General features: G+C 39.4%; 1 long non-coding RNA gene across 1 annotated transcript in view; it reads right to left on the bottom strand.

The window, feature by feature from the left end:
• LOC122219308 overlaps window positions 1-7,861 on the bottom strand; it is a 29,811-nt gene extending 21,950 nt beyond the window's left edge. The window contains exon 1 of the long non-coding RNA XR_006202336.1: window positions 7,499-7,861. This is a non-coding gene — a long non-coding RNA (uncharacterized LOC122219308). The remainder of the gene's footprint in view (window positions 1-7,498) is intronic.
• Between the last annotated feature and the right edge of the window lie 6,719 nt (window positions 7,862-14,580).

The following is a 14,580-nucleotide window of genomic DNA, read 5'->3' as shown; positions in this document are numbered from 1 at the left end:
TGTCCAGATACAAAAGTCCCACAGCTAATATCATCTTCATTGAGGAAAAACTGAGAGCTTTCCCCCTAAGGTCAGGAACACGACTGGGATGTCCACTCTCACCACTATTATTCCACAAACTGTTGGAAGTCCTAACCTCAGCAAGCAGACAACAAAAAGAAATACAAGGCGTCCAAATTGGCAAGGAGGGTCAAACTTTCCCTCTTCGCAGACATGATACTTTCCAAGGAAATCCAAAAGACTCCATGGAAAAACTGTTAGGACTGATACTGGAATTCAGGAAAGTCTCAGGATATAAAATCAATATACAGAAGTTGACTGCATTTCTATACACCAATAATGAGTCAGCAGAGAGAAATCAAGGATTGATGTACTTTACAACTGCACTGAAAACCATCAAATACCCAGGGGTAAACATAACCAAAGAGGTAAAAGATCAGTACACTTAAAACAATAGAGGGGCGCCTGGGTGGCTCAGTCGGTTAAGTGCCAACTTCGGTTCAGGACATGATCCCTCATTTGTGGGTCTGAGTCCCGTGATGGGCACTGTGCTGACAGCTCGGAGTCTGGAGCCTGCTTCAGAGTCTGTGTCTCCCTCTCTCTCTCTCTTTCTGCCCCTCCCCTGCTCATGTGCTCTCTCTCTCTCTCTCTCTCTCAAAAATAAACAAACATTAAAAAAATAAAGGAACAAACCATACAACATCTATGAAAGAAATGGAAGAAACACAAAGAAATGGAAAAACATTCCATGCTCATGGATGAGAAGAACAAATATTATTAAAATGTCAATACCACCCAAAGCAATCGACACATTCAATGCAATCCCTATCAAAATAACAACAGCATTTCTCACAGAACTAGAACAAACAACCCTAAAATTTGTAGGGAGCCAGAAAAGACCCCAAATCGCCAAAGTCATGTTGAAAAAGAAAACAAAGCTGGAGACATTAAAATCTGGACTTTATGGTGTATTAGAAAACCGCAATCATCAAGACAGTATGGTACGGGCACAAAAACGGACACAGACATCAATGGAATGGAATAGGGAACCCATAAATGGACCCTCAAACATATGGCCGAGTAATCTTTGATAACACTGGAAAGAGTATCCAATGGAAAAACAAAAGTCTCTTCAGCAAATGGTACTGGGAAAACTGGACAGTGAGAAGATTGGACCTGGACTATGTTCTTAAACCACACACACACACACACACACACACACACACACACACACACCTCAAAATGGATGAAAGATATAAATGTAAGAAAGGGACCATCAAAATCCTAGAGGAGAAAACAGGCAATCTACCTCCTTGATACTGGCCACAACAACTTCTTGCTTGTCATGTCTCCAAAGCAAGGGCAATAAAAACCAAAATGAACTATTGGGACCTCAAGATAAAAAGCATCTGCACAGCAGAGGACACAATCAGCAAAACTGAAAGGCCACTGAATGAAATGGGAGAAGATATTTGCAGGTGACATATCAGATAAAGGGTTAGTATCCAAAATCTATAAAAAATCATCACACTCAACACCCAAAAACCAAATAATCCAGTGAAGAAATGGGCAAAAGACGTGAAGAGACACTTTAAGAAAGATGACATTCAGATTGGTCACACATGAAAAGATGCTCAATCTCACTCGTCATCACTGAAATACAAATCGAAACCACAATGAGATATCCCCTCACACCTATCAGAATGGCTAAAATTAACATCTCCGAAAAAGACAGATTTGGCAAGGATGCAGAGAAAGGGAACGCTTTTGAAATGCTGGTGGAAATGCAAAGTGGTGTAGCCACTCTGGAAATAGTATGGAGATTTGTCAGAAAAACTAAAAATAGAACTACACTAGGCCCCAGCAATTGCACTACCACGTGTTTATCCAAAGGATACACTAACGCTGAGTCGAAGTGGCACATGCACTGCAATGTTTATAGCAACATTATCAACAATAGCTAAATTATGCAAAGAGCCCAAATGACCATTGACAGATGAATGGATAAAGAAGATGTGGTATATTCATACAATGGAATATTACTCGGCGATCAAAAAGAATGAAATCTTGCTCTTTGAAACAACATGGATGGAACCTGACTTGATTATGCTAAGCAAAATATGTCAGAGAAAGACACACATCATATGATTTCTCTCATCTGTGGAATTTAATACAACTGATGAACGTAGTGAAAGGAAAGCAAAAATAAGATACAAACAGAGAGAGAGTCAAACGATAAGAGACTCTTAAATACAGAGAAGAAACTCAGGGTTCCAGGAGGGTTATTGAATAGGGGTATGGGCTAAATGGGTGATGGGCATTACGGGCGCACTTGGGATGAGTATTGGGTATATTTTGTACTTGATGGATCACTAAATTCTACTGCTGAAACAGTATTCCACTATAAAGTAACTAACTTGAGCTTAAATTAAAAAAAAAGAGAGATATTAAAAAGAAGTAAAGAAATGTACTACCAGTCAAAAGAAAAGAATATTTAAATCGGGCTCTTTGAGTGGAAATCTAGGACTAAAAGTGTTACAGACAAGAAAGGATCAGAGAAAACACCAAGAAACAATGGCAAAACAACTAGTAGAATGGCACTAAATATATACCTATTAATAACCACTCTAAATGTACATGGACTAAATGCTCCAATCATAAGACATTGGATAGGGCGTCAGAATGGACAAAACAAACAAAAAACAACACCTATCTAGATGCTGTCTACAAAGATTTATTTGGACTTAAGTCACCTTCAGATTTAAAGTGAGGGAATAAAGAAACATTTATTATGCCAATAATGTCAAAAGAAAGCCAGTAGCAATACTTATATCAGGCAAAATAACCTTTAAAACCGAGACTCTATTTTGGTACACTTTGGGTAAATACCTAATAGTGACATTTCATGAACCCAGTATTTATAGCAGCATTATCAACAGTAGCCAAACTACAGAGAAAGCCCAAGTATCCATCAACTGATGAAGGTATAAAGAAGTGGTGTGTGTGTGTGTGTGTGTGTGTGTGTGTGTGTGTGTATATGCATATATATATGTACATAAGTGTACGTTCATATATACAAACATATGTATATACAAAGAAATATAACTCAACTTCAAGAAGAATGAAATCTTGCCATTTGCAATGATGTGGATGGAGCTAGAATGTATTATGCTAAGTGAAATATGTCAATCAGAGAAAGACAAATATAGGATTTCACTCATGTGGAATTGAAGAAACAAAACAGATGAAAACATGGGAAGGGGGAAGGAAACGAGAAGAGTGGTAACAAACCACATGAGTCTCTTAATGTTAGAGAAAAAAAACGAAGGTTGATGGAGGGAAATGGGTCAGCGCTGGGCTAGATGTCAGATGAGTATTAAGGAGAGCACTTGTTGTGATGAGCACTGGGTATTGTATGTAAGGGATGAATCACCAAATTCTTCTCCCGAATCCGAGAATGCACTGTATGTCAACTATGACTTAAATTAAAATAAATAAATGAATAAGTAAGTAAATAAATAAATAAATAAATAAATAAAGCCATAACAAGAGATGAAGACGGACGCTATCTCATACTAAAGGGGACAATGAAACAAGAAGATCCAATGATTGTAAATTTTGATGCACCCAACATGCGATCACTAAGTATATAAAATATTTAACAACCACCATAAAGGAACTCATTTTTTATAATATAACGATAGTAGAGGACTTTAGCACATCACTCACATCAATGGACAGAAGCTGTAAACAGAAAATCAACAAGGAAACAATGGCTTTGAATGACACACTGGACCTGATGGGTTTAACAGATATATTGAGAACACTCCATACTAAAATGGCAGAGTACATATTCTTTTCAAGCGCACATGGGACATTCTCCAGAATTGATCATATTCTAGGTCACATATCAGAAGAAGAACAGCAGAAGGAAGGAAGTAATAGAGATTCACAGGGAAATAAGGGATATTCAAACCAAAAAGACACTAGACAAAATCAATGAAACCAGGGGCTGGTTCTTTGAAAACAGTAATCAACATGAAAACTTCTAGGCAGACTTTTCAGTAAGAAGAGAGAAAGGACTCAAATAAATAAAATCACAAATAAGAAAGGAGAAATAACAGTCCACACCACAAAAATACAGTTAGAAGTTAATATTATGAACAACTATATGCAACAAATTGGAAACTCTGAGAAAAATGGACAAATTCCTATAAACACACAAACTACCAAAACTGAAACAGGAAGATACATAAAATCTGAAAACAGAAAGAAATCAAATCAGTAATAAAAAAATCTCCCCCCAACACAAGAGTTCTGGGCCAGATGGTTTAACTGATGAATTCTACCATCCATTTAAGAAAGAGGTAATATGTATTCTCCTCGAATTATTACGAAAAATAAAAAAGAAGGAAAACTTATAAATTCATCTTATGAGGCCATCATTACCCTGATACCAAAACCAGATAAAGCCTCCACTAAAACCGAAAACTGGTGGGGCGCCTGTGTGACTCGGGCTGTTTACTGTTCAACTCTTAATTTCGGATTAGGACATTATCTTGCGGTGCGTGGGTTTGAGTCCCATGTTGGACCCTGCCATGACAGTGTAGGGCATGGCCAGGATTCTCTCTCTCCCTATCTCTGAGCCCCTCCCTCACTTTTATGTACTCAAAGGAAAGAAATAAACATTTAAAAAATGTTTAAAAAATGTTTAAATAAAACTGCAGCCCGATAGGCTGATGACTATGTATGCAGAAATTCTTATTAAAATACCTTCAAATTAAAGTCAACAATACATTAATAGAATCATTTACCATAATCAAGTGGGATATATTCCTGGGCTGCAAGGGTGGTTCCACATTCACAGATCAATCAACATGATGCACCACAGTAATAGAAGAAAGGATAAGAACAATACGATGCTTTCAACAGATGCAGGAAAACTATTTGACAAAATGTCACATCCATTCATGATAAAACCCCTCAGCAAAGTACATTGAGACTCAACCTACCTGCACATAAAAAAGGTCATCTAGGAAAAACCCACAGCTCATCTCACCTCAATGGGGAAAAATTGAAAATTTTTCCTCCAAGGTCAGGGACAAAACAGGGATGACCCCTCTCACCACTGTTATTCCACATAGTACGGGAAACCCTAACCACAGCACTCAGACAACAAAAAGAAATAAGAGGCATCCAAATCGGCAAGGAAGAAGTAGCACTTTCGCTATTTGGAACTGACATGATGTGTTCTATAAAAAGCATGAAAGATTCCCTTAAAACTTGCTAGAATTGATATATGAATTCCACAAGTCACAATATACAGAAATCAAGCTACATAGATGTATTGCATTTCTAACACAAATCATGAATTAACACAGAGAGAAAGTAAGGGATCAATCCCATTGACAGGCTCACAAATGCCACAAGAAACCAGGAATAAACCTAACCAAAGAGTTGAAAGACCTGTACTCTAAAGTCTATGAAACACTGATGAAATAAATGGAAGAAGACACAAAGAAATGGACATACATTTCATGTTCATGGATGGGAAGCACAAAATACTGTTAAAATGTCTACACTCCTCAAAACAATCTACACATATAATGAAATCCCTATCACACTAACAAAAACATTTGTGACAGAACAAGAACAAATAATCTCAAAATTTGTATGGAATAACAAAAGTCCCCATACAGCAAAAAAAGAAACTTGAAGAAGAAAAGCAAAGCTGGAGACATCACAATTCCAGACTTTAGGTTATATTACAAAGCTATACTGATCAAAACAGTATGGAACTGGCAAAACAACAACAACAACAACCACCACAACAACACCACACAGAGGCATAGATCAATAGAATAGAAATGCAGAAATGAACTCACACCTATATGGTCAATTAATTCTCAACAAAGCAGGAAAGAACATCCAATGGAAAAAAAGTCTTGGGACACAGGGGTGGCTCAGTCAACAAAGCGTGTGATTGTGAATTCAGCTCAGGTTATGATCTCAGGGCAGTGCAGAGCATGCGTGGGATTCTCTGTCTCCATTTCTCTCTGCCCCTCTTCTTCATGCTCTCTCTCTCTATCAAAAATAAGTAAATAAACTTAAAAAAAGGCTCCTCAACATATGGTTTTGGAAAAACTGGACAGCATCCTGCAAAACAAAACAAAAACAACAATGGACCACTTTCTTACAACATACACAAAAATAAATCCAACATGGATAAAGACCTATATGTGAAACCTGAAACCATAAAAATCCCAGAGGATAACACGGGTAGTATCTTATTTGACATTGCCTGTACAAACGTCTTTGTAGATATATCTCTAGAGGTAAGGGAAACACAAGCAAAAATAATGAGACTTCATAAAAATTAAAACCTTCCATCACCTAGGAAATAATCAACAAAACTAAAACACCTACAGAATGATATTTGCAAACGACATCAGATAAAGGGTTAGTGCCCAAAATATATACAGTTATACAGCACCCAAAAAATGAGAAATCTGATTAAAAAAGGGCAGAAGACAAAAATGGACATTTTCCGAAGGAAGACATATACCTGGCCAAGAGACACATGAAAAAATACTCAACAATACTGATCTTCAGGGAAATACAATTCAAAAGTACAATGAGATAACACATCACATCTGTCACAATGACGAAAATCAATGAAGGATGAAACAGCAGGTGTTGCCAAGGATGTGGGGAAAGAATAACCCTCTTGCACTGTGGGTAAGAATGCAAACTGGTGCAGCCAGTATGGAAAACATTATGGAGATTTCTCAAAAAAAAAAAAAAAAAACAAAAAACTGGAAATGGAAGTACCTTACGATCCAGCAATTTCACTACAAGGTATTTCCACAAAGAATACAAAATCTTCAAAGGGATACATGCACCATGATGTTTACAGCAGCATTTCCTACAACAGCCAAATTACAGAAACTATCCAAGCATCCATCAACTGATGAATAAATTGAGATGTGGTATATGGAATGTAATATTACTAGGCCGTAAAAACATGAAATCTTGCCATTTGCCATGAGCTGGATGGAGCAAGAGAATGTTACCCTGGGTGAAATAAGCTTTTCAGACAAAGACAAATACCAGATGATTTCACTAACACATGGAAATAAAACAAAACAAAGCGGGGGGGGGGGGGCGGGAAGGAGACAGTGACAAACAGACTCTTAACTAGGAAACAAACAGGGCTTCCAGAGCAAGGTGGGGAATGGGTGAAACAGCTGCTGGGGATTAAGAAGTACACCTGGGATGAGCACCGGATGACGTGTGGAAGGGGTGCTCTATATTTTACACCTGAAACTAATACTACACTGTATCTTTACTCACTGCAATTTAAATTCAAGATAACGTACGTTAATGACAGGTACCTACCAGGTTTTCTGTAGTTTGCAATCACTTAATTAGGTTGGAAAAATAACCATGAAACTTTTTAAAAGGCATGTATGATGTGGGGGACAGTTTGTGCCCTTACCTCGGTCACTGGTTCTAGCAGGACTCGGAAAGTGGGTCCCAGCTCAATCTTCTAGGGGTTCCCAAGACGAGCATTTCATGTATTCATGTCCTAACGGAATGCAGCTCCCGTTCTTCTGAATTTCTGTCAGGGTTTCTTCCCGGAAACAAGCCTGAATCTGGAACAAACCATCGACTGCATCGATGAGGTGATGTCGTGGGACTCCGCAATCCACGAGACCTTTAGTAAAATATGTCTTGTTCAAATACTGTCCGGGAAGGGGAGGAATGAAACACGGGAACAGCCCAGAAAACGCAAGGGCCTGTGCAGCTCAGCAACCAGCTTGCCCAGGGAAGCCACCCAGCGCCCACTCCTCAGCACTCAGTACAATAAGACAAGTTCTCTCTGGCGACTCAGGAGATGCCAAGTTGCTACAAAGCTCCCAAGATCTCCCCTGGGGCGGGCGGCACAACCTGCTGGAAATGCAGCTCTGCTCTCTGTACTGAGGCAGCGGCAGAGGCCCTGAGTACTCTGGGAGCAATCAAAGCCCTTCCTGCTCTCAGGTGCCCTGGGTCAGAAAAGCCGATGTTGCGCCCTCTGCTGGCCATCACTGCCTGGGCAGAGAAACCCGCCTCTCCGGGTCTGCGGTGCTCGAGCTCTCTCTGTTGGCCATCATGGGCATTTTTGCAATGTGGAAGGCCCTGGTCACTCAGCTGAGACACTGAAGGTGCCTGGGCAACTAAACCTGTTCTCCACATTGGGAAAGGTTTTAATGACAGGGCCTGGGACACAAAGAAATCTTTTCCTTCTCCTTTCTTGTGAGTGAAGAATGAAACCGAATTTATTAACGTAATGACATCATTTGTAATGTTTTAAGCAATGTTCACAGAAAAATAGACCGCCAATTTACACTTGCTGAGCAAGTGGTAATTGTGTTTACCACCAAAATACTTAGGTTAGATAAAGAATGAACACCTTTGAGAGAGATACCGGCATCAGCTATGGAATGAATGAGTCCTAGGGATACAAGGGACAGCCAATGCAATGGAGTCAATCCTGTAATAATACTGTTGCATGCTTTCACAGGATAGCTACACTTGTGCTTAAGTACAATATAATTTATAGACATATGGAATGACTACAATGTATGCCTAAAACTCATACAACAAATGTGTGAACAATATTTCAATTAAAAATAGACATCCTTTACACTATTTTTAATTTCTCCTTCTTTGCCAATAAACTATAATTCCTGGGGCGTTTGGGTGGCTTAGTCGGTTAAGCGTCCGACTTTGACGCAAGTCGTGATCTTGCAGTCCATGAGTTTGAGCCCTGCGTCAGGCTCTGTCCTGAGAGCTCAGAGCCTCGAGCCTGCCTTAGTTTCAGTATCTCCCACTCTCTCCCCCCTCCCCAGCTCGGGCTCTCTCAAAAAAAGAAAAAAGAAACATTAAAAATGAAAAATAATTCCTAATTTGGAATTTGTGAAATTCCATTTATACCAGATTTTCTAACATCACCATCTTGATGTGAAGAGCTTATCTGAAAAGTCACTAATAATATCTTTGATGACACATATGTGACAAGGTCAGAATGAAACTTACAGGGAGCTATGAATCAGTTGTGAATTTACAGTATGTATCCTTGGATAATATTTCCAATGAAATGTGCTTTAGGGACATGGATGGATGAAATAATGTCCACCAGTCATATAGGTAAATATCCTATAGGACCGTTATGCCTTCAATTACTAATTGCCATCTCTTCAGCATTAAAAAAAATCTGGGACAAGAAAATGTCTTTGAATTTGATTTAAGAGAAGACTAGAGTGCTTTAAAGTGTTCACCTACCTTCTGGAATCCTCAGATTAGTTGTGGACAGGAGGATAGCAACCCACGATTGGGATGCACACCGCTAGTCCCAGAGGGAGGATATGGACCTTATTGTCAATTTTTTAAAATCAATATCAGCAGTCCACCTCTGCCAGGTACAGACTTCAGGACCTGGGGACAACATGATGCCTGATGCCTGGGTTCAGAACTTGAGGAAGGCCAGCTGGTGGGGGAGAGGGGAAATCCAACAGGGCCTGGGGCAGTGAGAGAGATGGCCCCAGGACACCTCCCCACAGGGCAGACTTGGAGTATACCTGCCAAAGAGCAGCACAATCTCCCTCAAGACATCCCTCTCCATGACAGAACATGAGGCTGAGCCTCACAATTCCAGAAGAAATGAGGGATACTCTTCTGTTCAATTCCAATGGCTTCTGCAGAGCTTGGACCCAGGGATGTTGGAGTCTTGGGGTCATGGAACTCTGATGCCCATGATACAATCCCTTTCTGCCCCAGCACGCAGAGCCATCTCATACATCCCCTCTCCCCTGATGCATCTAATGCCATCCACATACCTCGAGCAGGTGTCTACCTTCCTCTTTGTACTTCCTCTTTGTCACTGTTTCTCTCTAACCACATCTATGTTTCTTCCTTTCACTCTTTAGGGAGTGGTGTAACATACAGTGCTAACCTTTATTCTTGTACATGTGAATATCCAATTTTCCCAGCACCAGTTATTCAAGAGACTATTCTTCTCCACTGTGTATTTTTGACTCCCTTGTCAAATACTAGTTGACTGTGCATGCATGGGTTTAGATTGGGCTCTCAATTTCCGTTCCATTGTCTTATGTGTGTGCTTATGCCAGTAACATAACTGACTTCTTTGTGTTAGAATGAAGCTTGAAATCGAGAAGTGTGATGCCTCCTATTTTGTCCTTTCTTGCATTGGCTACTTAGGGTCTTTTTGTGGTTCCAAATACATTTGAGGATATGTGTTTCTAATTGCATAAAAATTGCATCGGAGTCTTGATAGAGATAGCACTGAATCTCTAGAGGGCTTTGAGTAGTATGGACGTTGTATCTGTATTAATTCCTCCTGCAGATGGACATGGGGTGGCTTTTCACTGACTTGTGTGTTCTGTTTCTTCCATGCAAATTGAATTTCTTCCATTTCTGCACACAGGTTTTGTAGTTATCTGTAGAGATCTTTCACCTCCTTGGCTAAATTTATTCCAATAAATTTTATTGTTTTTGATGCTATTGTAAACGTATGGCCAACTAATCTTTGACAAAGCAGGAAAGATTATCCAATGGAAAAAAGACAGTCTCGTTAACAAATGGTGCTGGGAGAACTGGACAGCAACATGCAGAAGATTGAAACTCGACCACTTTCTCACACCATTCACAAAAATAAACTCAAAATGGATAAAGGATCTGAATGTGAGACAGGAAACCATCCAAACCCTAGAGGAGAAAGCAGGAAAAGACCTCTCTGACCTCAGCCGTAACAATTTCTTACTTTTTTTTTTATTTTTTTTTATTTTTTTAATTTTTTAATATATGAAATTTACTGTCAAATTGGTTTCCATACAACACCAGTGCTCATCCCAAAAGGTGCCCTCCTCAATACCCATCACCCACCCTGCCCTCCCTCCCACCCCCCATCAACCCTCAGTTTGTTCTCAGTTTTTAACAGTCTCTTATGCTTTGGCTCTCTCCCACTCTAACCTCTTTTTTTTTTTTTTCCTTCCCCTCCCCCATGGGTTTCTGTTATGTTTCTCAGGATCCACATAAGAGTGAAACCATATGGTATCTGTCTTTCTCTGTATGGCTTATTTCACTTAGCATCACACTCTCCAGTTCCATCCATGTTGCTACAAAAGGCCATATTTCATTTTTTCTCATTGCCACGTAGTATTCCATTGTGTATATAAACCACAATTTCTTTATCCATTCATAAGTTGATGGACATTTAGGCTCTTTCCATAATTTGGCTATTGTTGAGAGTGCCGCTATAAACATTGGGGTACAGGTGCCCCTATGCATCAGTACTCCTGTATCCCTTGGATAAATTCCTAGCAGTGCTATTGCTGGGTCATAGGGTAGGTCTATTTTTAATTTTCTGAGGAACCTCCACACTGCTTTCCAGAGCGGCTGCACCAATTTGCATTCCCACCAACAGTGCAATAGGGTTCCTGTTTCTCCACATCCTCTCCAGCATCTATAGTCTCCTGATTTCTTCATTTTGGCCACTCTGACTGGCGTGAGGTGGTATCTGAGTGTGGTTTTGATTTGTATTTCCCTGATAAGGAGCGACGTTGAACATCTTAACAATTTCTTACTTGACACATCCCCAAAGGCAAGGGAATTAAAAGCAAAATGAACTCCTGGGACCTTATGAAGATAAAAAGCTTCTCCACAGCAAAGGAAACAACCAACAAAACTAAAAGGCATCCAATGGAATGGGAAAAGATATTTGCAAATGACATATCGGACACAGGGCTAGTATCCAAAATCTATAAAGAGCTCACCAAACTCCACACCCGAAAAACAAGTAATCCAGTTAAGAAATGGGCAGAAAACATGAATAGACACTTTTCTAAAGAAGACATCCAGATGGCCAACAGGCACATGAAAAGATGCTCAATGTCGCTCCTCATCAGGGAAATACACATTCAGATATCACCTGACGCCAGTCAGAGTGGCCAAAATGAACAAATTAGGAGACTATAGATGCTGGCGAGAATGTGGAGAAACGGGAACCCTCTTGCACTGTTGGTGGGAATGCAAATTGGTGCAGCCGCTCTGGAAAGCAGTGTGGAGGTTCCTCAGAAAATTAAAAATAGACCTACCCTATGACCCAGCAATAGCACTGCTAGGAACTTACCCAAGGGATACAGGAGTACTGATGCATAGGGGCACTTGTACCCAATGTTTATAGCAGCACTCTCAACAATAGCCAGATTATGGAAAGAGCCTAAATGTCCATCAACTGATGAATGGATAAAGAAACGGTGGTTTATATACACAATGGAGTACTACATGGCAATGAGAAAGAATGAAATATGGCCCTTTGTAGCAACACGGATGGAACTGGAGAGTGTGATGCTAAGTGAAATAAGCCATACAGAGAAAGACAGATACCATATGGTTTCACGCTTATGTAGATCCTGAGAAACTTAACAGAAACCAATGGGGGAGGGGAAGGAAAAAAGAGAGGTTAGAGTGGAAGAGAGCCAAAGCATAAGAGACTGTTAAAAACTGAGAACAAACTGAGGGTTGATGGGGGGTGGGAGGTAGGGGAGGGTGGGTGATGGGTATTGGGGAGGGCACATTTTGGATTGAGCACTGGGTGTTGTATGGAAACCAATTTGACAATAAACTTCATATATTGAAAAAAAATAAAATAAAATAAAATGTATTTATTTAGTTTAGTTTAAATTTATGTATGCATTTCTTCAGTATTTATTTTTTCAAGTTTTTATTTAAATTCCAACTGGTTAACATACAGTGTATGTTAATTTCAGGTATAGAATGTAGTCATCCATCACTTACATACAACACCCAGTGATCCTCACTGCTAGCGCCCTCCATAGCCCATCACCCATTTAACCCATTCCCCTGCCCACCTCACTTATAGTAACCCTCCATTTGCTATTTATAGTTAAGAGTCTGGTTTCTGGTTGATTTTTATTTCATTCAATTATGTGAGGGGTCACATTTATTGATATGCATTTCTGAAACATCCTGCCTTTACAGGGAAAAAACCCTTCATCACGGTCAATGATCCTTTTCATGTGATCCTGAATTTGGTTTGCCTGTATGTTACTGGGAATGATTCATCTATATTCATCACGGGGATACTGGCCTATAGATTTCTGTTCAGGTAGTATCCTTTCTGGCTTCCTACCAGGGTAATTCCAGTCTCATGAAATGAGTTTGGTGGTGTTCATTCCTTTTGAATCAATGAGAGGACTGCTGTTAGTTCTTCTACAAACGTTTGGTTAAATTCACCAATGAATCCACCTGGTCCTGGGGTTTTCTTCCTTGGCAGAACATCGATTACTGATTCAATTTACTTACATTGGTTATCTTCTTGTATTGATACAGTCTTCCTTTAATGGGTCTGTGCAAACCTTCCATATCTTCCTGATACAATCTTGGTAGGTTGTGCGTTTCTAAGAACCTATCCATTTCTTCTAGGTAGGTAGTTTTCTGTCATCTAATTTGGCCATAGTTGCCACTTTGTCTGCTTTATGTTTCTTTGGTATAAGGCATAATATCTTCTCTTTTATTTATAATTCTTTTGAATTTGGTCCTCTTTATGTCTTAGCATAGTCTATGTATAGTCCTGACAATTTTGTTTCACTCTTCTGAAAACCCACTGTTGGTCTTCTTCATATTTTCTATTGATTTCATGGTCTGTTTCATTGGTTTCCACTCTCATATGGATTAATTTCTCCCTTTTGAGAACATTGGGCATAGATTGTTTTTTTCTTCTAGTTCTTAGAAGTTAAAGGTAGGTTGTTCATTTGAGTCTCAAATCTATCCTCCACGCATGCAAAGCCAGTGACTCATCAGAGAACCTTCAATAAGTCTTTTCTGTCCTATTTCTCATTCTCAGAACTCTGAGAAATAGAATCCGAAAATTTATTTGAAGACACAATAAATGAAAACTTCCCTAATGCGGGGAAGGAAAGAGATACAGAGCAGGAGGCACAAAGAACCCCCATTATATTCAACAGAAGCAGATCCACACCAAGTCGTATAGTAATTAAAACCCAAAATGTCGTGATAAAGAAAAATTTTCACAGCAAGAAAACAAAAGTTGACAGTTACCTACAAGGGAAACCCCATAAAGTTATCACTGGATGTATTTCAGAAGAAACTTTGAAACCGTAAGTGAGCAGCACGGTTTGGTAAAGGTGCCGAATGGAAAACATCTGCAGCCAAAGAGTCTATCCAGCAAACTATCATTCAGATGGAAGGAGAGATCAAGAGGTTCCCAAATAAATACTAAGCGAGTTCACAATCAACAAACCACCCTTGCAAGAAATGTTAAAGGGGACTCTTTAAGTGGAAAAGAAACACCTAAAGTGACAATATTAAAGTGTGAAACGCAAAAGCAATAAAAATGAGTATATCTGTAAAACATCAGTCAAGGTATTCACAATATGAAAGGTTTCAAAATAGGAACACTACATAGCTACAACACGGGAAGGAGAGGAGTAAACAACTGGTTCAAACTTAAACAACTATCAACTTAATATAGACTCC

Source organism: Panthera leo, chromosome B2, assembly GCF_018350215.1.
Source record: "Panthera leo isolate Ple1 chromosome B2, P.leo_Ple1_pat1.1, whole genome shotgun sequence".
NCBI lineage: Eukaryota > Metazoa > Chordata > Mammalia > Carnivora > Felidae > Panthera > Panthera leo.
Note: the sequence above shows the minus strand (reverse complement) of the source record. Positions and strands in the feature narration are given on the sequence as shown.